General features: G+C 39.7%; 1 long non-coding RNA gene across 1 annotated transcript; it reads left to right on the top strand.

Moving 5' to 3' along the window:
- The first annotated feature begins 16,781 nt into the window (after nucleotides 1-16,781).
- On the top strand, nucleotides 16,782-26,106 carry LOC140343496 (uncharacterized). Its single transcript, XR_011923350.1, has 3 exons — nucleotides 16,782-16,937; nucleotides 22,908-23,012; nucleotides 24,282-26,106. It is a non-coding gene; the product is annotated as an uncharacterized lncRNA (long non-coding RNA).
- Nucleotides 26,107-26,330: the final 224 nt, after the last annotated feature.

The following is a 26,330-nucleotide window of genomic DNA, read 5'->3' as shown; positions in this document are numbered from 1 at the left end:
CACACGCCCACCAGGGTGACATGAGCTTGCGCCCACTATAATGACGTAGGGGATTCCCTGTGCACACATGGGGACTCCCGTCCTGCCGATTATGCCCACCGAGTAGCAGGCCAATAATTGCAAGGCGGTTGATCAACTCAATCTGAACACGGGCTGCAATTGGGCCCCGGGCTGAACTTTGGACATGCCTGGTCTAAAAGCACTTCTTACCAAAGGAACACCTTTATTTTGCTTTGCTATAGTTCAAGCGAGCGTTTATTAATGACACTGGTCCTGGGCACCCATCTTTACCTCTAGGTGTGTGAAAGGGGGCAACAACATTTGCAGAAGAGGTTGAAAGTACGGGAAACCCTTGATCCAAAGTTTATTTTAACTGTTTCAATTTTTTTCCATAATACCCAGGGCTTTGGAGGAGTTGAGCACTGGATGGCCAGGGTAGACCACATCAGACCCACTGTCCAAAAAAAAAACTCATGCAAAAATGAATTTTAATAATTAAATACAATGATTTGCCATTTAACAGTCAATTAACAATGGTGAGTTTTACTTTAAGATAGCCAGAGATTGCACAGGGAGTATAATAAGCCCCACCCCATTCTAGCTGACTCTTCCAGACCTTAGGTGGTTCCTTTCCCATCTAACTCTGATTCAACAGCCCCCAAAATTATCTAACATTATCTAACTGATTTTTTACAGATCTCCAAGACTGGAGAAGATAAACAGTCATAACAGAACCTGGGTGATGCAGCTATTCAGGGGGACAACCCAATCATAAGGACAGCCAATTCATTAGCAAAGCCCATTCATTAGAAAAGCCAATTCAACAGGACAACCCACTCATTAGGACAGCAAATTTGTTAGAAAAGCCAATTCATTAAGGCAGCTAACTAATTAAGAAAGGCCACTAATTAGGACAGCCTGTTCACTGGGGCAGCCAATTTATTAGGAAAGCCCAGTAATTAGCCTAGCCCAATCATTAGGACAGTCAACTCATTAGGACAGCCCAATAATTAGGACAGCCAATTTATTAGCACAGCCCAATCATTAGGACAGCCCAATCATTAGGAAAGTGCATTCATTAGGACAGCCCAATCACTAGGACAGCCCAATCATTAGGACAGCCCAATCATTAGGAGAGCCCAATCATTAGGTATATATGTGTATAATAAATAAATGACGTTCTGCTTAATGTCCCAATATGAATCACCGGCAAGGTTACCCACATGTGTGAAAGTTCATTAACTATCAGAACAGGAAAGAGGTGATATGGAAACTATGACCACATTGTTTACAGGGCACAGATTAGTCAGCTAATAAAAAAATAGTAAAACTAAATTAAAAAAAACAAAGAGATTGTGGCAACACTTATTGTTCTGTGCAGAAGGGTTAAACCTGGAATACTCAGAGCCATATTCGGTTTGTAAAGGACATTCACCTATTTTTGGATCATTGTTCTGCAATGCTGATTTTCCATAATGATTAACCACAGATTATTGTTCTCTCATTAATTGTGAGTTGAATAACAATGTGATTAAATTTTAGAGCTGCGCACAGCTAAATATACAGACAGGGGCTGTTCTATATGCCAAGAAATATCTGTTTCTTTAGTCCTGTGAATTATACAGCACTGGCAGGTGGGTGACCTGATTTTCCTTTGTGGAAATACAAAGTAATGCGTAGTCATCTAACTGCCCCCAATTGGTGATTGGACGAAGAGCTACCCCTATGCTCGAACTTCTCAGCACCTAATTGGCTTTTATTATTGCATTTTGCACTCTGAATGCTGATTTCAGGTACTTACACAAACAGGATTTAAATTGACCTTATATTTTATTAAATACATAACTAAATACATTTGTGGTTTAAGGTTTTAATAGGTTTTGTCCCATTTGTCCCCTCAAGACTGATAGGTAATGCGTAAGAATGTAGAGAAAGTGATGGATACTTTTCGTAATGAGCAACAGGAGTTAATTGACCAATTAATCCAAGCATTTTCTCTTTCACTTTGTTATACAGCACAATGACAGTTTATGCAGAACTGCCCCTGACAGTCACCAGCTATTGGGAACACTGCCCACTGAATACTATACAATGACAATATATTGTATACCATGGCAGCTGGTCTAATGTATATTAGTAATGTCAGATATATTTTAACCTGTTTGTAAAGCACATAGCAGTCTGCTCAAAGAAACCTTGAACTAAACTATAAATGTGTTTGTTTTTGTAGCTTTGAAATAAAAAGCTTGAGGAGGTAAATACCCTTTGCCACTGTCACATCAAGTGGCAGAAGACCTTGTCCTGGTACTGACAATGGGAGTAGGCCATGATAGTGGAATGTGTGTTGAAAAAGCCAATTTTACCCTCCATTGGAAGCTTGTGGTTGAATAGTTCCAAATGAAGTCAAATTTGAGCTCAAATTTCAAGTTCGGATTTCTTGCATTCGGGTTCATCCAATGACAGGCTGCCACACTGGCATTGGCACGCTGTCTCTGTCTTCTATAGAGGGCTGTGACCATCTGCAGGAATGGCATCAGTGCAACCCAGACAGTGCTTGCTGCTACCTACTTAACGCTTTGAGGAAAATCCCTGGGAACAGTGTGACTGTTAACCAAGTGAAATCACGGCAAATAGTTGCAGGTACACACAGGCAATTGTTTCCCATTTTGGCATAAAAATTTGCCTGTTTTCTAAGCACATGGAAACAAGGAAGATGATGGCGGCCCCTGCAACTGAGTATTGATAGGTAAAGTAATGATCAGGCAGTTATAGTTATTTTATTGCAGGAGGGACGTCAAATGTCTTCAATAAAGGACCTGCCTGGTTGCAATGTTTTAAAAATAGGGTTTAGTTCTGCTTTAAGCATTTTGCAAGTGTCACAAAGTTGATGATGGCAAATGGGGTGACAAACCCCACCTGGACACTACATCCAAAAGAACACACCACAATGCTGCTGATCATTAAGCAATGTTAAAATGTGTCTGTTTTGTGTCAAATGTGTCTGTGTCACAAGTATGCAGAACAGGACATGGATTCAGAATGGTTTTAGGATGTTCAAAGTTCCTTAAGTTGGCTAAGGAAATCATGCCTAGGAGTTAGGGATGACCAAGCGAGAATATTAAGTTCGATCTTGCGGCGAATCGGGCCTTTCTTGCTTACCAAAAATGTAAGCGAGAACTGCCTTCTGATTCGCCAAGAGGTCAAGCTCTCACTGAACAAGAGGATTTCTAGGGTTGTATCATGCAATCCCCAGGCACTAGAGGTAAATTAACCTCTAGTGCCCCGGGGATCGCACACTCTTCTCTAAGAAAGTAGCCACAGCTGCAATCATTGAGAAGATGCCAGCACAGGAAAACCTCTTGACATTGTAATCTGTAATCTGTATCTGTAACAAAATTATCATTTGTAAGAGATACTTATATTACAATGTCAGGAGATTCTCCTTTGCCGAGCATCTTCTCAATGATTGCAGCTCTGGCTGCATTTATTGAGAAGAGTGTGCGATCCCCGGAGCACTGGAGGTTAATTAACCTCTAGCGCCCCAAGGATCGCAAAACAAGAGGATTCCCAGGGCTGAATGCAGCTCTGGGAATACTGCAGTTATAATTTCCTCTTCCGATGGTTTCGCAAAATCGGTTTGCTGAAATTTCGCAGAACCATTGGAAGTTAGAGGAAATTTTAGCGAGAATTCCAGAGGCATTCTAGCTCATCCCTACTTGGGGTTTATTTATTGATTTTTTGTTGGTTGATTCACTCTTTTCTTTATTTTCTCCGGCTTGTTTTCCCTTCGGATTAATTTTCCCACATTCCTAATGTTTCCTTTTTTTGTTTTGTCCTCCAAATATGCTCATCAAAACTTCCTAAATTGGCTTCCTGTAATTCAGCTAGAATTCTCACAAGAACTGTGTTTCTCGACATGTGGGAACCCTTACAAAAAACTTTCAGGTCTTTGGGGAACCCCTTTCATTATTACTATATATACAGCTCACCGTACATTATCATGGTGGTCACTGAGAAGAATTTCTCTTACATGGGAAGAATGTTCTCCTTAAAGATCAATGGTAAACTGAACTGAGAACCACAAATTGTTCATTGTTCAAGGAACCTCTAACAACCTCTGGAGGAGCCTCCTAAGTTATTTTCACTCTTTTGGACCATAGACTTGAATATGATCTGCAAATGCTTAAAAACATTGGTGCTTGCAAATGATAGTGCAGGCATTTATAGTGTTTTAATGTCGAAATCCTTGAATTTGAACCAGCCCCTTTTTTAGACATGTGACCTTCCAGGATAATAAATGGGGACAGGGAAATCTAGTTTGCCAAAAAAGGAAGGAGGCAAAAAGAATAAAGTCCCCTTTCCTTTTGACAAAAAACAGTTTAGGAAGTTTCAACAAAAGAATATATATAAATTATTTTCCCCTTAAAAGAAAATCTGAATTCTGGCTTGGAATTTACAAATCCAGTTGTATTTCTTGACTTATCCAGCCAGGATTAATTTTTTTCTATCACATTCACTTTTAGTGACGATTGTTATTATTACTGTTATTAATAAACAGGATTTATATAGCGCCAACATATTACGCAGCGCTGTACATTAAATTAGACGATGCAAAGAAAACACAATTGGCAGACAGATCTAATGGTGAGCACCTGAAAACTGGCCTTTATCCACAATGATCAGGTATTACTCCAATGACAAATGGAGCTTTACAAATAATAAAAGTGAATCATGGAATTACAATAACATGATGAAACCCTTATGAGATTTTAGTGGTTAGGTTTACATATTCTGTATTTAAAGGAGATTTCCAAAAATAACATTTTGGCAGCCTTGTGATTCAGGAATGAGTGAGGGAATATTGAGACCATGTGCAGAAATCTGCGGATGCTGGAAAAACGTTATAATAAAAGAGCTGCAGCTCTGGTGGTCACATCTGATGCAGAATAGAATGCGGCAGGCATGGACAGTGCAGATGTGATCGGTTGTAGTGGGCTGACCATGGTGCTGCACCCACAGATGTTTATCCAGCAAGATCAGCTGAAGACACTCAACAAGCAGGTGGAAGCACCTAACAGCAGCCAAATAAAGCTGAGCCACATTCTTCCAGAGATCCCAGGGTGGGACTGTAGATTAAAGAAGGATCTGATTAATAAAGTACAAATCTTTGTTACTTATAGTGACCTTTATGTCATTATTATTATCCCGATTGCTACTGACCTGCAAATGACCTGGGATTAAATATGAGACACAAACAAACAATGAGGTAGAAACAGAAATATTTATTTTAACTGATTTGAACTGAGAAATAAATAAATAAAAGTAAAAAAAAAGTGCAGAGCCAACCCTATTCTTTAAAATAGGTCCCTTTAATAGGATTGGAAACTTTCCTGGATAGGAAATAAGGCAGTGAGCGTGTGTACCCCCTCTGTTTTGAAAAGGTCTTGATTTGAGAAAGAAAGACAATTGCAAAATGTAGCCCCCTTCCCTATGGCAAATCCAGACTAGGACTTTGCCCCAACATTGTCAAGTACCATAGTTAGGGGAGAGGATTTCATCCCCACATGATGCTTGTGTTGTGGGGGTTTGCAGGCAAAATGCTTACCTGGAACTTGGAAACATTCCTAAATTCAGGGACCCATCTGATATCTGCCTCTTCTCCCTGTGGTATGAGCACTGGAATATATAGTACCTTCAGCATGCTGATTGGACAATGAAAGTGCAGCAGCAATATATCACCAAGGCTAACCAATGGTACTTTGCTGCAACAACTACCACCCCTGAGCATCTATTGCCAAACACTGGGCACCGAGGTGTGGTAACAGGTGGTAACAACTTAATGTTCTCAAATATTTCTAGCAGCTGCAAAAGCCTGGTGGAGTGGTGCCTTTGTTTCTTTTTGTTTATGGAAAAATGAGAAATTGTAAATACTTAAAAAACATTTGCACATGTGTTTGTAAAGTGGAAATAACATGCTTAAGAAAGTCAAAGATCGAAACAAGGAAGAAAATGTCGAACCCTGCAACTGAACCAGGACAGGTGAGTGTATTTAAAAAAAAATGCGATCATATAGTTAAGGTTATTTTATTTTATTGCATTTTTATTGGGTTTAGTTCTGCTTTAAGCATTTTGCAAGTGGCACCAATTCCAGTCTATAGGGGCAGATGGGGTGACAAACCACACCTGGCTGCTACAAGAACTTCCAAAAAAACACACTTCAATGATGCCGCCCCCTACCCTCTGTCAAAGGTGACAATCTTTTGTGGCCAGAGATGTAGGAGGCATTCTTCCTACTGACCACCACACTAATATACTGTAAGCTCTGGATAGTAATAATAGCAAGGATTTTAAGGTATAGATTTCATCTCAAATATGACAAATATTATGCTTCCAGTTTACGATGTTGTGGTTTTATCAGCAACAGTCCCACTGTTTTTTCATTCAGCCCAGGAACCCTTTAACCCCCCTAGCGGTAATCACGAGTGTGACTCCGTGGATTTTAGATACCAAAAGGGGTAATCCCGAGTCACACTCGGGATCGCTTTAAACCAAAAAAATTCCCCCACTTACCTTCATCCCCCGTCGTCCTGCCAGTCCGCGCAGGTCCTGGGGACACGTCTTCATCCTCCGATCTCCAGCCACAAAGTGAAGAGTCCAGATCCCCGGGGTTTCCCGTAACGTCAGTGCGGGTGCCGGTTCATGTGGCTGGAGCGCCGGGAAATTCAAACAGTTTTGTATTGGATTCAATCTTCATTTAATACATATATATAATTACATAATATATATATTATACATGCTACTGTACTGGTATACTACATTTTTATCTGTTTTTTTAACAGATTTTGTTTTTTAAAGTTTATTAATAAATATTTAAATTTATTAACTATTGGACATATTTTGGGGAGTTATGCCTAAGAATTATAGCCTACAATGTAAAAAAAATTTCCATGCAAAAAAATTGTAATCTTTTATGCACGGATATTACAGAGTTAGACCGCTGGGGGGGGTTAAAAAACCCAATGTTCTGATGTTGATCAGTATTAAAACATAATAACAGTGAATGTGAAATCACAGATACGGAACCAATGGCTGGGTTAAAAAAGAGAGCTTTTCAATGTCTTACAAAACTCTTATTATGTTGTAAAGCTGTTTTTTCAGTTGTTGCTCTGGAAACCTCCAAATGAAACATTTGAATTACAAAAACGAGTGGTAATGGTTCTAAAAATGGAGCGAGTCTGTCTGGGACCACGGCCAGGCTCTACAAAGATCTTCACATAAATAGAGGAAAAACTTCTCTGCTTGGGGCACCACAATGAGTCACCAGCCTAGGCTTCAGCATCCCCATACCATCTACTAAATATCAGGTAGTGGTGCTTAGGAGGTTTATCAGAATGTCTGGAGATCTATTAGCCACGGTAAGTTAAGGTCAAACTCTGATCATAAAAAAAAAATGAATAAAGTTAACTCCCCCCCCACCCAGCAGAATATAATCCTTAGATTAAAAGGACTTTCCTTCTGGAAAGCTTTAAAAAAAAAAGATCTCGCTGCACATGCAAGGAAAGCCCCTTATGATGCATTCCTGATTTAGGGCATACGCATAAGGAGCCGCCTGCAGCTTCCTGGGACATATACGTCAAATATCCTGGGAGGCTGCTCCTTATGTGTACCCCTCCAGTGTTTCTCTCCACAGGTGAGCGGTCCTCCCCTAAAATTAAAAAAAAACTCTACATGATTATAGAAAAGGGTTAGCCATTCTCAAAGTGCAGATAACTGCAGAGACTAAGAAAGCCTGATTATGTCCCAGAAAGCCTCCCAAACCAGGCAACACAGTACCATTTTCAGGAGGATATCCAGACACAATATGAAGGTCTACTTTTTTGACCATTTAAAAAATTCAGGGCAAGTCCTCACTGTCATTTTGACAGCTGGGGTTTGCCGGGAACAGCCTCTGAGGAGCAACACAAGGAGCAGGGCATAGGACATTTGCTGTTTATTTATATCTAGGGCATATTTCGTGTGCCAAGTAATAGTTACAGACCATTGGCAGACCATTACAGACCATTGAACATTGTATTAGGAGAAGTTCAGAAGAGAAACAATACCCTGCCCAACACCTGATGGATAGATAGATAGATAGATAGATAGATAGATAGATAGATAGATAGATATAAAACACATACACAAATCTTAGCTCCGGGATGAATGATGTAAATACATTGGGAAGTCTGGCTCTGCTATCAAGTTGCTGGCGGGCACTACATGAAAGGGCGAGCTAGAACAGGCAGACTGGTGGAGAGACAAAAGCCTAAGTTATGATGAGCAGAATGCCAGTGGTAAACAACATAGCTGAATAGTTTGGGAAATAAAAAAATAGCTCTGCCACCCTTTAAGGAAAGCACAGTGCTGTATAATAAGAATCAAAGTAGTTCAAAAGGGAGTGTTAGGTACCTTGGCTATTACAGACAGCAGGGTTTACTATAAGCAAGGTGAGGTTTGCAAATCTTGCAGGTTTTGTAGCAGTGTGTGCAAATTCCATACACTTCTAGAACAGTGTTTCCGACCTTTTTAACATTGGAACCCTTAACATAACTTTCAGATCTTCAGGGAACCCCTTCTATAATTATCACAGCTCACAGTATCTTAGTGTGGTTGTCATTTGGAAGAATGCCTCTAAAAAAATCATTGGTGTCACTTATACTTGATGACCTGGGAGACACAAATTGCTCATTACTTAAGGAACCCTTAGCACTGGTCTAGGCCAATAATAAATACACTTGCACTGTTGAAGACACCTCAGTCCTATTTGTATTATTGTGTTGCAGTGACACAGTGACAGTGATTTTGGTTGACATTATACATGAGTTTTAATGGCATAAGTTCACCATATTAAAATTCATGTTACCATGATGTAGTATCTTCAAACCCAGCTCCAGCTTAGTTTTTTCAATCCTTGCTTTCTTTTTCCTCCCCTGTGTGCGTATGATTTTTTTTCTTAGCACTACTCACACTCTCCACATCACTACTCACTGGGCCTGATTCATTAAAGCTCTCCAAGACTGGAGAAGATGGAAAAGATTTACTCCAGGGTTGAAAATATTTGCCAGGTTATCTTAAAGAAATTCATTCCAGCTTTGCTTGATCACCCAGGTTCTCCCATTATAGTCTTTCTTCTCCAGTCTTGGCGAACTTTAATAAAGCAGGTCCAGTGTATTGCAAACTACAGCCTAGATCTAGATGTCATTACACCCAGGATTATCCAACCACGTCCTATAAGCCCGGGGTATTATGGACATATCCCATGACCTCAAAGCTTATAATTCAATCATGACTAATAGTGTACTCACTGCAGGGATCAATGCTCACAATGTTCTGACATGTAAACATTATTGAAAACAACCTACAACCCAACGCTGGCAGGCGGACAACACCCATCATGTCACTATTATTCCAATTTCTTAACTGGGGTAAGTATAGTAAAATGTAACAAATAATGTTGGGAGGTGAATAGAAAGGGGGAGAGTGGTTTTATTTATTGGTGTTTCTGATGCATGAAAGGAACCACAGATCACAGTTGGATACCTTGAATCTTTTTTTGAGATTTGACCTTCTATTAGCACTTTGATTTTACTTTAGTATTGAAGCTCCAATCCAGCCAACACCTTTTCTTTTTCAGTTTGGACAGAGCAAGCAAAGGATAAAGCCTCCTTTGGATTGTTCTATGTATCATTTATATATATATATATTTCTTTCTGTATCATTGGAATAAATGTTATACTACAAAGAACAACATTCTTTTCTGCCAATGTGTTCCTCTAAATGGTTAACAATTGCTACGCCCAGCCCAAATCATCACTGCCATTTTTTTGTTGTTCCTACAGACCAAGACTGGTAGATTGCAGTTCAAGGTTGGAAGGTTTTAGATCTGTGTCTTTTTGGATTTCTGTTGCTGTCTCATGGGTACAATAAAAAGGAACAACGGAGGGGTGGAAAGCAACAAAACATTTTCTAACCTTTTTTTCACCTATTGGCTGAGCGCCAAGTGCAGAGATTTTCCATTGAATCTTAGGGGCTTGTGAAGATTTGCAAATATACTCTATTTACTTACTTCCACAAGGTTAGGGCAGGCACACACACTCCTTAAGTGCATCTAGAGCAGTGTTTCTCAACCAGAGTTCTGTGGAATCCTAGGGTTCCTCCAGAGGTTGCAAGGGGTTCCTTGAGCAATGAACAATTTGTGCATCTCAGGTCACTTTGACTGACGTCAAACATCTTTTTGGTTATCTGTATGGGTGACATTCCTCCTACCATGCTAATGTACTTTGAGCACTAGATATAGAAGTTATCGAATCAATTCCCTACGACCTGGAAGTTATTACAAGGGTCCCCCCATGTTTAAAAGGTCAGTAAACATCGAGAGAGACCATCCAATTCTTCTATTTGCCATAGACAGTCCCATCTTAGACGCCTTTTTGATCTCCAGTTGCCATCTCAGTGCACATGTGACCAGTTATGTCCTTGGCCATTTGATTGTTCAAAAATCCGTAAAGAGCCAACATAGGAATACTAAAATCTGGACAGTTATCACCGGACACAAACTTTAAATACATCATATACTACACATATATGCAGATTGTAAATGGGAATACTGCAGAAAATCATATTGCTGGATAAAGGATTCATTAACATTTTTACACATTTCTAGCTTTTTGAGTTTTCAAGAAACTTGAAACAAGTTAAATCAGTTGGTTTATTTCCAAGCCCAAGTGCATTGAACCTGCATCAAGGTCACTTTTTGAGTGCCTTCACGTGTGCATTTCACCTTCACTTGTCCTTTTTCTGACGTGTTGACTTTTTTCCAAGCTGCATTAAACTGATATTGTATTCCCAATAATTTATACCAGTATAAAGGTAGTTTTGAAGTTTATCAAAGCCTACATCCATTGGCCTTAGTTGTCTACCCACAACAAAGGTATAAATGGACTAGGACAGCAGTTTTATCTCTTTATTCTGACAAGAAAGTGGAATGGGTAAACTGCCTGTTTCAGCAAACCCCCTTCCTCTCAGACTTGATTTGCTTTGTGTGGTCACATCATGTGTTGTTCTTGTGAAATCAACTACTGAGTAAAGTTCGAGTCGCCAAGCTATGCCCAGATCTAGTAAAGTACAATATATGAATGCCATACTTGTTTACTACTATTTCGTCTTTTATAGGGTATTTTGGGTAAAATCCGCTAAAAATTTGAATAATGGGTACTTTCCACTGTAATATTGACAAGATGGTGGTGCCACACAAAGAACTGCCTGCTGGGTACAGAGTAGCTCTTGTGCAAGAGTTACATCATCAGTGGCCATCCAATGGCTACAGAGTATTGCCTGTTATCATGGAAGTCCATTATGGAGCTGGTAGAGAAGTTAGCACCATCCAAAGAAGGCTGCCCATGACTAAATATGTGCTATATTGCTTTCTGATTATGGCAGAAGCTCACCACGCACCAATGTGTTTAGTTCCATCTAAAGTATAACCATACTGTTAGCAAGCAGTATATGACATTTAAAATAAACCTTTCCCAATCTTTGTATCTTCAGGCAGTAGGGACTTGGTCAAGAAAAACCTCACACCTTTTCCATTTTGTTCAAGATACATTAATTTTTAACAAAAAATCAGTGTGGGTTTATCCCTAATATCCCAACTGGACCCTTTTCCAGGCATGCAGAATGTGCGGCAAGCAAAAATGGAGTGTAGCCAGTGTGTGCCCCCCTCCTGTTCCATTCCAAGCCCTATGCTTTCCCTCAGCATTGGGGGCCCAATTGTTAAGGCACAGGGGTTCGAGTGGAATCCTGTCAGAACTGGGAAAGTAATGGTGGACTTGGCAAGACAAATTGTTGTAACCCACAGTGCACTGTGTACATGGTTTACAATGGCATGTTTTCCCTTGGAGGCCATGTCACTTTTTCCAGTGATCCTGCTTTGCTCTACTATCCCGCAAGCAGATAAAACATGGCCACTTTGTGTATCCACTTTGCTGTCCAGGAAGGAAGTTCACCATTTTTAAATTAACACATATGGACCATTGGTGTTCATGATGGCAAAGCTTTTTTAAGACCATTATGATATTTTCATATTCTTCTTCAAGTTTTGTTGAGTGACCATTTGGAATTGATGCATAGCAGTTGCCATTATGCAGTAAAACAGATTTCAAACTTGGAGTGGAACTGTCTATGAAAAGCGGCCCGGCTTCTGCTCGGTATTCTGGTACTCCCATATGGGCTAGTATAGTAGTCCAGGAATGTTAAAACAGTACCCAAAGTCTCCATCTTCACTGAAATATGGTCGGATATGGTGTCACCATGGTGTCATCTCTCTTGTCCTATAAACCGTTATTTTAACTTCCGGTCTCAGACAGTTCTTTTCTTTAGCCTGGATGCTAAAAGTTCAGATTCTTGTTTTGCCAGACTTAGGTCACGTATGAAATCATTGAACTCTTCCTGGGAGAACTGCTGGTTTAATGAAACACTTCCCTCATATTCACTGCTAACTCCTGGATTACACTGCAAACCCTGTATATCCCCCATGTCAGATACAGTGGGGCCACAGAAACCTGTGACAAGGGAGATAGGTGGGTGCCAGCATGATTGAGGGGGGTAGGCCAATAGATTTTGTGATGAAAGGGGGTGTGAGTGGTCTGATCGAATAGAAGGGTCAAGATAGGTCATTAATGAAAGCAAAGGGAAGGATGAAATTAAGTTTAGGCACAACCCAAGGGGGCGCAAACCGGGGTACCCAAGGCCCAGGGTGCGTTCAGGATGGGCAGGGATGCGGGAGCAGGTGGCCTTTCCGAAGACGAGGAGCCGTGGAGCAGTGGAAAAAAGGCTCTGGCATACCTCAGTCAAGGAATATCAGGGAGTGTACTGAACACTGTTATGGGAACATTGGCAACCATTACTGATTCCAAATCAGGGTACTCCCACTTGTTTTTTTGTAACGATTGAAACCTTTTATATTCACAGCACAAAAATAACAATCATTTTTTGGGCTCTCGCCATACCATATGTACACCAAATTTCAAACTTTTCAGCTTTCTATTTTTCAATTGATGTAGACACTCTAGACAAGTTTTACATACCATATGGGGAGCCCAATACTTATCTTAGTCTCCCACTTTATTACCAAAATATGCAAGATATGCTTGTTTCACAAATTCTGTCTTCTCTATTGCTGAGAATATTCACCACAAATGTAGCAAAATACATTAAGGTCATTTAATCAACTTCTTTTTTACCAGAAATTTGAGTTCTTCAAGAAAAGCAGACCTGAAATACACTAAATATATAGAAAAATCCTTGGCAAGTGAATTTTTTTTTTTTTTGAGCTGTGTAATTGAATATGTATATATTATATTTTATATAATATTTGTGTTCATGAGTCAGCAAGGAGCACAGATATACCTTGCACTGAATACATGGTTTACAATGGCATGTTTTCCCTTGGAGGCCATGTCACTTTTTTTCCAGTGATCCTGCTTTGCTCTACTATCCCACAAGCAGATGAAACATGGGTACTTTGTGTATCCACTTTGCTGTCCAGGTAGGAAGTTCACCATTTTCAAATTAACACATATGGACCACTGGTGTTCATGATGGCAAAGCTTTTGTAAGATCATTTGATATTTTCATATTCTTTAAGTTTTGTTGAGTGACCGATTAGAACTGATGCAAAGAAGTTGCCATTATGCAGTAAAACAGATTTCAAACTTGGAGTGGAACTGTCCATGAAAAGCGGCCCGGCTTCTGCTCGGTATTCTGGTAATCACATATGGGCTAGTAGTCTCCAGGGATGTTACAACAGTACACGTAGTCTCCATCTTCACTGAAATATGGTAGGAGTGTCAGCTCTCTTGTCTTACAAACTGTTATTTTAACCTCCCGTCTAGGACAGTCCTTTTCTTTTAGCCTGGATGCTAAAAGTTCAGATGCTTGTTTTGACAGACGTAGGTCACGTATTAAACCTTTGAGCTTCCCTTGGGGGAACTGCTGGTTTGATGAAACACTTCCTTCATATTTATTTCCACTGCTAACTTGTTGATTGCACTCCAAACCCTGTATATCCTCCATGTCGGATACAGTCAGGCCCCAGAAGCCTGCGACAAGGGAGATAGGCGGGTGCCAGCATGATTGAGGGAGGTAGGCCAATAGGTTTTGTGATGAAAGGGGGTGTGAGTGGTTTGGTTGAATAGAAGATAGGTCATTGATGAAAGCAAAGGGAGGGATGAAATTAGGTTTAGAAAATAGAGAGAAAAGAGAGGAGGTCAGACATTTGCCAGTTGGAAGGGAAATAAATCTGTGCTTTATCTACCATGTCTTCTCTTGACGCTTTATGGGCCCAGCTGTAGGCTACTGCGATGTCCCAGGGTCCTGGATAGCTAGAAGAACAAATGAATGCCATGATCGGGTGGTCCAGACCCCGCTTTGGCACGGTCTCGAGGGCAAGGCCTGTGGAGCGCATGAGTTCAGAGGTCCCCAGGGCGCCACCGCAATGGGAGCCCCATTAGGGACCCTCCAGATTGCCCCATGAAACAAGCCACTACTGGAGTAGCAGGGGGCACTGCAGGAATCCTCAAACAATGTGGAGCCCAAGGGGGAGCAAACCGGGGGTTCCCAAGGCCCAGGGTGCGTACAGGATGGGCAGGGATGTGGAAGCAGATGGCCTTCCCGAGGATGAGGAGCTGTGGAGCAGTGGAAGTGGAGGCCCGACGCGGTGAGACAACCGGTGAGGGCGCCGGCCAGTCCCCAGGTGCAGCTGGTGGCACTTTCATGGCGTAGAGAAGTGAACAGAGACGAGGTGGCGCGAGGAGCGGGTCTGTGGAGGCATCAGTGTCCAGGTATCAATTTTTGGCAGTTTTTCAGAAAAGTTCAAGGGCAGAGGGGCTGCTGAAAAAGGAATATGCATCTTACTCATTCCGCATTGGTGCAGCTACTAAGGCGGCTAGATAGGGATTGGGTGAGGAGGTGATCAAACAGATTGGGAGGTGGGATCTCCCGTGAGGAGGGGGTACTTCGGTGGATTGGGGTACCAGAAATGTTATGGAGCAGAGTGTTACCAGAGATCAATAAGTTTGCTAGATTGGATAGGTCACTTGATGTGGTTATAATTCATGCGGGTGAAAATTATTTGGGGGTCAGGTCTATATTGGAACTCATTAACGATATCAAATGGGATTTCCTGCGTACCTATGGACGGACGGACGGCCTTTCCAAACTACAGACAGCCTTTCCAAACTTTATAGTGGTGGGGTCAGACATAGTGGCCAGGACATGTAGGAGGCAGGTAAGGTCGGTGGTTCAGCTAAATAAGGCCAGGGCGAAGGTGAACAGGGAGATGGGGAGGTACATTGCCAGAAATGGAGGGATTGAGACACAGAGAATTTGAGGCAGATTTTCCACTACATTTGAGGGGTGATGGACTGCACTTGAATGCAGTAGGGATTGATTTGTGGTCACTGGGATAGCAAGAGGGGATAGAGTGGGCACATCGGGTGTGGAGGGGCATGCAAGTGGAAGGCGTCACACTTGTGCAGTGGTGGTGTGAGGTCCTCAAGGACATAGGGGTTTGTGGACATGGGTGTAAAGTTTTGAAGTGTGGAGAGCCATCTTTGGTATGAGGTCTCCAAAATTGGTAATGGAGGGTTAAGTGGTTAACTTTGGTTTGGAGATGCGGGATTGATATCGTTCCCGAGGCTGTAGCGTGGCTCCTGGGAGCATGACAGATATATCAATTTAAACGCAGATCCAGGGTTAATGTGGTTAAATGGAGTTAAGACCTGTCAAGGACTTGTCACCTGAGAGGGATAATGTTATAGTGAATAAAGTTTAAAATAATTTTATTATATATTATATAAAGTTTAAATAATTATATTGGTCATTTGTAATATTTTCAGTTATTTAAATTGTTATGGTAATAAACGGTCTTAGGGCCAATTTTACCATACCGCAGGTGTCAGTGTGTTATTGTAAGGTAGGGGAAGGGTGAAAAGGGGTGAAGTAAGTGGTGCAAGTATGTTAAAAATGCTCTGGCATACCTCAGTCAAGGAATATCAGCAAGTGTACTAAACATTGGTATGGGAATATCGGCACCATGCGGTGCAGGTCGTCATACTGATTCCAAATCAGGGTTCTCCCACTTTTTTTTTGTAACAATTCAAACTTTTTACATTCACAGCACAAAAATAACAATCATTTTTGAGCTCTCGCCATACCATAAGTACACCAAATTTCAAACTTTTCAGCTTTCTATTTTTCCACTGACGTAGACACTCTACACAAGTTTTGCATACCATATGGAGAGCCCAATACTTATCTTGGTCTCCCAGTTTATTACCAAAATATGCAAGATATGCTTGTTTCACAAATTCTGTCTTCCCTATTTTTGCTGGGAATATTCACCACAAATGTAGCAAAATACATTAGGGTCATTTAAACAACTTCTTTTTTACCAGAAATTTGAGTTCTTCAAGAAAAGCAGACCTGAAATACACTAAATATATAAAAAAATCCTTGGCAAGTGAATTTTTTTTTTTTTGAGCTGTGTAATTGAATATGTATATATTATATTTTATATAATATTTGTGTTCATGAGTCAGCAAGGAGCACAGATATACCTTGTGCTAAACAAGACAGCACAAAGACCCAACGTCATAGCTGCGAGCGTGGAAATGTGTTTATTGTATAACCTTCCTCAAACATCACTAGGTGGAGTCGTTCTGAAAAGGACAAGCCCTCTTTTAAAAGACTTTTGGGTCCTAGGTATTAAGGAGCAGAGTGCTAGAAGAAGAAGAAGGAGACACACACTACCTACTGCTCAGTTATATAAAACTTATTCTTCAAGAAAATGAACAAGTGGATTGTAATTTGTTTCTTTGGACTCCTGGCCTGTCATCTGGGTAAGTCTGCACAGAATTGTATTATTTTTTTAGGTTTTCAGTATTAAAGTATTATTAGTGTTTCATTTTTGTTTTGTATATATATTTTTTTTACTTACATTATAGTTTTGTTACAGGTTATTTCTATTTTTACATTTTTACACAAGGCTTTATGTCTGTGTTTACTTTTACTTAAGATGTTTTTTTTCGTATATATCGTGCATGAACGTTCGTCGTTCGTTTTCCAACGATAATAATTGGAAGTGTGTACGTAGCTGTATGTATTTTAAAAAATTCTGTAAACTCATTTTACCTGGTAAAGGTGCCCCATCCAGATGATTGCAAGTACTTGAATATTTCTTCCAAAGGGTCCTGAGATCCCCTAAGTTAAAGGAATTTTAACATGCAAATATTCGGAATGAATAAGATTCTAAGCCAGGGTTTCTCAACCAGGGTTCTGTGGAATCCTAGGGTTTCTCCAGAGGTTGCTGGGAGTTCCATGAACAATTTAGTGCTTCCGTTTAAATGACACCAATGATCTTTCTGGCTATCTGTAAGGGTGATAATCTTCTCACTGGCCAGCAATATTAGATGCATTCTTCTCACTGACTGTGATCCGTGACCTGAAAGTTATTTTAAGGAGTTCTTCCATGTTAAAAATCAAAAGTAAATACAAATTTGGATATTTAAGAACATTTAGAAGGGAGATGTCAGTGTTCTCTTACATCCTAAATTAAATATTTCTTACATAAAAGTTTTATACAAATAAAGATCTTTTAAACTTTACAACATATTTTACCTTTAAGTAAATCTTGGAGCCCCTGTAACTCAATCCCTATGATTTTCCTTGCCTGGCTGCCTTTAGACACTGATAAGACATCGAAAGTCTCTCTGCATTTCAAGCAAATAGTATATATAATGTTCTCCGCAGTCCATTATATGATAATCTGTATTATTCCATTTCTTGTAATAGGCAAACAGAAATTATTTGTAAAAGGATAACTAGTAATTACCTAACATGGCTGGTAATAAACGGGTGTAGCCTGTATCAAGGAACATAGTAATCATTTGATCCTTCAACCCTAAGGCCATATTTCAAGGTTCTTCTGTTTAATAAATATTCATACAACAAAAAGTTGTGTTCCGTGCTCATAAACACTTTCCAAGCTTCCATATAAGGTCCTATAAATCTGAAATGGAACGGGCTCTTTTCTGTAATGCTGAATTGCATGACATTACAAAGTATCCAAACGGGATGGTGAGGTTGGCTTAAAGTAATCAAAATCCCCCCTTCTATTTATTAAACCAGTGTCAAACTTTTCATTTGTTCACAAAACTTTAAAAAGTGTCTCCCTGCAAAGAAAAAAGTATATTCTTCTGCTCCTCATCCATCCTAACCCATTGCACCACTGGGTAATTTTACAGTTTCACAGAAAACTCCATGCTGTTTACAAACCTCCATAACTAAAGCTCACATTACAAACACAGCTGGATAATCAGACAAAAGAAATGCACCATCACAACTACTAAAATGCATCATAAAGCAATCTTCTAACTAGTTTAAAAAAACATAAAAATGGATTAATGCAAACAAAAGGAATCATACAAACTTCCCCACCCCTCCCTCCATTGTACCACCAGTTATTTTTGTAGTTTTGCTGAGAAAAGAGGAAAAGAGAAAAGAGAACCCATATAGCTAAAGCTCACATTACATACACAGTTGAAAAAAAGGACACACACACCCCCACCATAAGCACTACATCAATATTACAAAGCACTGTAGATCCTTTGTAGGCTCAAAGAAAAAGGTTCATACTCCCCCACCCTACTGAGCCACTGATCTTTGCTATCTGGTTGCAGAGAGTTCTGAGCATATATATATAGAGTACTGTCATTCCATCTACCAGCCTACAATAGCCTGCAATAATGTAGAGGTTGGAAAATGGAACAGCAAAGGGCAGCTGGGCAAGGCTCGGCTCCTGACACTCCTAAAAGTGTTGGATGCCAAACAAGTTTTCGCTTGTCAAAATGAGGATTAGAAAGGTGGTGAAAGAGGTTATCTCTTCTCTGTCTAGGGAGTACATACATTTTTAACATTTCTTTGGCAAAAACAAAGTTTCTGCAGGTCCCCCAGAATTGGGGTTTATTATTCATTTTTGATTAGTGGGAACTGTCATAGAAATCAACTTATTATATTCTAAAGCCAAAATTGTACCTGGAACAGTACAGGGACCCCCAGATATTATAGAGCCATTTATTCGGGACCACATAAAGCTGTTTCAGGCTTGTTGGCCATCATTAACGCATTGCACTTTGGATTCTATCCTTTATTATTATTATTATTATTAATAAACAGGATTTATATAGCGCCAACATATTACGCAGCGCTGTACATTAAATAGGGATTGCAAATGACAGACTAATACAGACAGTGATACAGGAGGAGAGGACCCTGCCCCGAAGAGCTTACAATCTAGTAGGTGGGGGAATTTCACACACAATAGGATGGGAGATATGTAGTGTGGGAAGTAGTGATGGTTTCAATTGACAGAAGAAGCCGGGTAGGCAAGTTTGAAAAAATGAGTTTTGAGTGCTCTTTTAAATGAGCAGAAAGTAGGAGCAACCAAAATAGGACGAGGAGACCATTCCAGAGAGTTGGAGCAGCTCTAGACAAGTCTTGTAAACGTGCGTGTGATGAGGTTATGAGTGAGGAAGTCATTAGTAGGTCATTGGAGGAGCGGAGAGAGCGGCAGGGGGAGTATTTTCTGCTATTATAAAACAAACCCCTTCATTTGTAGGTTTGTGATCAAAGCGAGACACGTAAATTCCTTCTGTTTTACAAATGCTTTTTTGTGCAGACGTGAAGATTAAAATTCCCAGACTTCCCATGTATCTACATGTCCCTATACAGATCACAGACATAAGAGATCCCTAGGGCCCTTGTAAACTTCTGTCAGTCCTCCTCTGGATCTAAATTCAGCAAAGAATCTGGCGTAAGGGTGGGGGAGGAATACTGTATGCATGCTAGGTGAAATTCTAGGTATTCTCTTACCTGTCCTTACTGGTTCATCTGCTTTTCTCTTGTGAGGGTCAGGGATTTCATCTTGGACATGGCACAATTAGGCCAATCCTAGATTTGGAGCAGTCTTTAGGAATGTTTACAAAACTCTGACACAGATCAGCTGTTGCTGCAACTTGTTTCCTTGTGACGTGCAATAAATTTACAATATTGTAATGCAATTCCAAGGGGAGAAAAGACTAAAGTAAGGCTTCCCTCTGTCTGCAGCAGACTCAGTGCATCATCTCAGCCTAGGCAATGTCACTTGAGTGGAGTTCTAGGGCTGCTTTTACACACCAGTACTCACAAGTCACATTAGATGCTTTAGCTCTGGTGGCATTTATTGGGAATGGAACCTCAACACACCGCCCTGATGCACCTGTATTGGAATAAATCACAAGGGGGTCTATTAATGAAACAGAGAATCTGGCATTTCTTTAAATATTCTCTGGTGGGAACCAATTACTGCCACTGAAACACATTGGGTCTGATTTCTTAAAACTCTCCAAGGCTGGAGAGGATACACTTTCATCAGTAAAGTTGGGTGATCCAGCAAACCTGCAATTTGCTATTTGTTAGCAAATGTTTTAAATCCTGGACCAGATCCATTCCAGGTTTGTTGGATCACCCAGCTTCACTGATGAAAGTGTATCATCTCCAGGCTTGGAGAGCTTTAATAAATCAGGCCCATAAACCTGAATGTTTGCTATTGTCTGAGGAAATGTCAGATCCCTGTTTTATAAGTAGATCCCAAAGTGTAATAAAAAATGGAACAATGTTTGATGTATATTGGTCTTGGTAACAATGATAAATGTATAAAACTTGGAAATTGTATCTTTGAATAAACCTGCAGCTGACAAACAAACCAAGATTTTAAATTTTAGTAAGTTCAGATATATTAATTTATCCCTGCTAGGACTGATTTATAAATCAGACTACAAAAACAAACCCACATTATCAATTTGTAAAGAACTATCCCTATTCTGGTTGTAGTATTATAACACAATAATGGCTTGAGTGGATTCGGCTGTGCTTGGTAATTTAAAGGCATCTGAAAAGGGCGCTGATGGTGAACTCTCCATTTTATGATCCCCCGCATGATTATTCCACAACAGAGGAATGCAGCAAATACGTTTACATATAAAACATTGGGGAGGGAAAAGTTTGAATTCTAGGCAAGGTGCAACATCTGTGATGTCCAGGTCCCACCTCATTCATGGATTGGGTGTGAAGAATGCCAATATGTCAATATTTTCCAGGGTCTTCAGAGAATCCAGTGTAGGACAATCTGCACAATAAGTCCATCCATGTAGTTCACAAACTACTTATTCCTGAAGTACAACACAAGCTTCATCTCAAGGTAACTGCAGTTTGTTAACCTGGGGACGACATTGGGATACCCAACCACCATATCCCAAAACACAAGTTTAAAAAATGAATGTAGTGGTTTAGGTTAAGATATGGATAAATTTTGGGGTTAACCTGAAATGTAGAAGGATAGAAAATTACAAACTTCTAACCAAAGCAACTAATGCTGGAATAATCCAATGGGGGTAAGTTTGCTGGTGACTGCTGTTTAGGATGGAATCCCCCTGTTTTTTGTGAGATTTCCTCTTTCCAAAACAGAAAGTTAGATTTTTTTTTTTTTATGTACAGCAAAACAAAGGGAATTTTAACACTTCCCTATTAAATGGGGTTCCAATGAACATGAGATGTTTTGATGTCTTAATAGATTGATTATCATGTCAGGGATGAGGGGGGTAATGGAAGTGGCGTAAGGGAGCTCAAATATGAATGTACATAAATGTAAAGTGTGCTCAGCCTAAATTAGATATGAGATATGTAGAAGGACAGAACAGAAGACTTTTAGGATGGCACTCAAAAAATATCTTTAAAAAATACAAAACTTCATTACAACAATAATATAAAAGTGCTAAGTCAACATGTTAAAAAATTTACCGTATTTTTTGCCGTATAAGACGCACTTTTTCTTCCCCAAAACTGGGGGGGAAAGTTAGTGCGTCCTATACGACAAATGTGTTATAAAATAATTAAAATAATATACTCACCCGATACCCGATCCTGCGTGTGTCTCTGGCTGCATGCAGCGTGTGTCTTCTCTCCTCTCTGGCGGCATTGTGTCTTCTGTCTGTAAAGCAGAGCGAAAGAAGCCGGCACAGCGCCACCTGCTGTTCCCTGTCCTAACTGCCGTACAGTGGAAAAAAAGCACAGAGTGATCAGAAGGGGAATTTGAATGACACAGAGTGATCAGAAGGGAATTTTGAATGACACAGAGTGATCAGAAAGGGAATTTGAAAGGCACAGAGTGATCAGAAAGGGAATTTGAATGGCACATGAGTGATCAGAAGGGGAATATCGGTATGAATGGCACATGAGTGATCAGAAGGGGAATAATCTTTCAGAATCTTTTTTTCTAGATTTTCCTCCTTTAAAATTGGGTGCGTCTTATATTCTGGAGCGTCTTATACGGCGAAAAATACGGTAATTGTAAATGGACACATATTGCTGTTTGGACCATCTATTAGGATGTACTTGTGAAGTGGGTCTATTTACAACTAAATGTTTTAACATGTTGACTTATAGCACTTTTATATTATTGTTATAATAAAGTTTTGTACTTTTTAAAGATATTTTTTGAGTGCCATCTTAAAACCCCTCTGTTCTGTCCTTTCTCCATATCTGATTATCATGTCATATTTACATGTAACGGAAAATGGTCAAAACATTGTTTTCTTGGTTCCTATAAAAGAGATTTGTGCTTACTTGCTATTCCTGTTACTGGGAAAGAACATAGGAACAATGCCCTCAAGTAGCCATCCATAGATGTAAATAGTGCTACACTCCAAGCACCTCTATTATAGGGGTAATGGTCCCATAACTGTCTTTTAACAGTATTTTGTTTATTCAAACAGGTGGAGCCATGGAATGTTACACTTGTGGATTTGGCACATGCACTTTCCCTCAAACAAAAACCTGTGGACTACTTGAAGTATGCCTGACAGAGACAGCAAGTGTGGGTATGTTACCCTCAATTCAGCAGCATGCATCGGTTTTGGCTTTAGATACGCATTAAAGAGAATCTCTCACATTGCTCATTGAGGGATGCACAAGGCCATTTTTTTTTTTTTTTTTTAAATCAAACCCTTTCCTACTCATACTAACCCCCACTACTTCCTTTTACTCATTGCTGGGGAGATTCACCCCCTTTGCTTGTCAGTGGTATATAAAGTTATATTAATTGCAAAACGTTACGGTTGTCACCGGAGCAAGAAGTAAGGTTGAATGTTTTTCCAAAGACACGTATTTAGGTCACAAAAAGGATTTCTATCCCCGCCTTTACTTTCTCTGACTGAACCAAATCTTTCTCTGTGTTTCACACACTCACTTCCAAGATACTGCAGCTCACAGTGGGAGGGGTTTCAGCAGCAAAACTGTGCTACCAATCCAAAAAGCAGTAGGCGGGACTGGGTGTAGCTGGGTGCAATCCTGACAGCCACACCCCCAGCAACATTTTCCCATCCCACTGTAATGCAAACAGAACAGCTTCTATGAGATTGACAACAGTGCAGTATTGTTGCCTTCCCAATATTCAAAGCTTTATTCAGTGGACTTGGCAGAATCAAAAGGCATTTCTGGGACTTTGTAGGGGGTTATGACTCATGAGTAAAACTCAAATGCAGAAACACTTATAATAAAGTGCCACTGCACATTTCCTTTTTTTTTCTTTTCATTGGCATGCCATAATTTTATTTTAACCCCCCTAGCGGTATTCCCGAGTGTGACTCTCGGGGTAGCTTTAACTTAAAAAAAAAATCGATTACCTTGCTCCGTTGTCGTCCCCCGTTGTCCTGGTTGTCCCTGCATGTCCTCTGGACACGCCCATCTTCTTCGATCTCCAGCCAGCGAATGCAGAGATGTTCTCCGGGGTTTACCGGTGACGATGCATGCGTTGGTGCGGGGCTGGAGGATCGGCGGGAAATTCAAATAATTTTGTATTGGATTCAAGACAAAGAAATATTCATATAATATAGATATAGATATATTATATATATATTTATTTGCTACTGTCCACTTACATGTTTACCTATTTTTTTTTTAACAGAACTTTGTGTTTAATATCAAATGTAATAAATATTGGACATATTTCAGTGAGTTATGCCTAAGAATTTTAGCCTACAATGTAAAATAAATTTGGACGGAATTAGAACGCTAGGGGGGTAATGAGTTTTACCAGTACATGTATGATGACATGCTTTACATTGCTTCTCCTGTCTATTTTGTTGTAGGATCCTTGTATTTGAAGAAAAAGTCCTGTGCAGCCCCCACCCAGTGTCTCCAAGAATCTGAAGAAACATACACCGGTATTAAAGTGAAAACTACACCTGAGTGCTGTGCTACAGACCTTTGCAATTCAGCCGTCACAACCTCGGCCTCATTGGCATCTTTCATTGCTATCCTCGTATCCTTGTGGGTGGCCAGGCTTCTCTGAGCTCCTGCTATGCATATTATTCCCACCCAAAATCAAATCTGTTATTATGTTTTTGTTTTATTTGTTTTTTTTTTTCAAACCAAGCAAATATCTATCTTCTATCATCCAGTGATGCCGGTTTAGCCAGAATGCTGGATTGTCCAATAGGCAATAAAATAGCCAATAGGCAACCAATATGTCTGAAGCCACCTGGTACTTTTATCTATTTAAAAGTAAACCATATGGTGGCCTCCACCAGTCATTTCCAGCTACTTTTAGTTTTGTTTTTTTTTGTGAAATTGACACAGGCCTAGATTAATCACTAGTTCCTGAGGAACACAGATGCTCATTAATGGTTCAGGCTTTCAAAGTATGGCACTGGTGAATTTTACCATTAGCCCGTCTTTACCTTCCATATCCAAATTACAATGATACATACCTTCAGATTTTATAGGGTTTTATTTTCATTTGCAGCTTTTTTGGATAAAAAATAAATGATTCAGATTATCAGAGCAAAAGATATATAAAAAGATATATAAAAAGTATATATAAAAACAAAAGTGGTGTCTAAGTGTTTTTATTCCTGCACAACTGTTTGCCTGTTTTTGGCAAAAGGTATTTAACCCCTATATCCTGTAGAATATCCTGCCAGCTAGAGGACGTGTTAAAAATTTTGTAATTTTATTTTTAATGCAGAATAGATTTGCCTACATGGGTGATGAGGTTGCCTTGCAGTTGCCATTACCTGTCAAGCGTGCCTTCGGTTTGAAGCATTGCAGCCATGCAGAGGGAATGGTTGGGGGTGGCAGGGGGTGCTATAATACCACCGGGCAGCTTTCTATCTAAACAATATAAACAATTGTTGAACAAGCATAGTGATTGGGGATACTGGGTGGCCCGCAGATACCAATGGTTTTGTAAGATCTGTATCCTGCCACTTCTGTGACCCCTGGCAATAATTGGGATCATTGTGAAAAGTTCCATAGAATGTTGTCCCTTATTCCAGGGGTCTAAACGCCAGTATGTAATTGCAGCTTTGGCCATGTACAGAGGTGCAATAGTTCTCGTCCCATAATCGGCTCAGGGCTAATATACGATGAGAGTCTGGCACGTGTACCATCCTGGCAGATCCACGAATGACAAATGATCATAATGCAAGTGAAGGGGAGAGAGCGCAGATACTTTGCTATTGCAATAACTGAATACAACATTATTCCTTGATATGTAAAGCAATATAAGCAGGAAAAAACGAGTTTTCATATATTTACCTGGAGAATTAAAATAACATAATGGGTTGATTTTATAAGACTGTCTAAAGGAACATTCTTAATTTCCACAAATATTTCAATGTAATATAGATACCCGTATAGAGAATAAACATAAAATGTAATTGGTTCCTTTGAACACTTTTATAGGTAATGGACACTGTTATTTCTCAATAATATTTGCTTGCACTGCCACTCATATTCCTGAAAAGTATATCATCCTATACAATGGTTTTGTTACTGATATGAAAGCGTATTACTTTTTGTTTTTATCACACACTCCATGATAGTTTATTTTTATTAAGCTCTATTTGTTTATAATGTTTCGCTTTTTATATTATCAAGTTAAATAAATAAAGAGGATTTTGTGGTCTGATATTTTAGCAGTCTATTATTGAAAATTCCTTTTTCAATGACAATTATTGAACATGTGTACGCAGCCAAAGAGTTTAGATTCCTAGGTATAGGTTTTACTTGTGTATATGGGAAGTCATCTCTACATTATTAGCTGTGCAAATATGGATTAAAATTCCATGGCTCTAGCCATGGCTGAAGATTGCTTAAAATTACAAAAAATGTGACCTGTTATTAATTTTTTAAGA

This window comes from Pyxicephalus adspersus, chromosome Z (genome assembly GCF_032062135.1).
Source record: "Pyxicephalus adspersus chromosome Z, UCB_Pads_2.0, whole genome shotgun sequence".
Taxonomy (NCBI): domain Eukaryota; kingdom Metazoa; phylum Chordata; class Amphibia; order Anura; family Pyxicephalidae; genus Pyxicephalus; species Pyxicephalus adspersus.
This window is presented reverse-complemented; position numbering and strand designations above follow the sequence as displayed.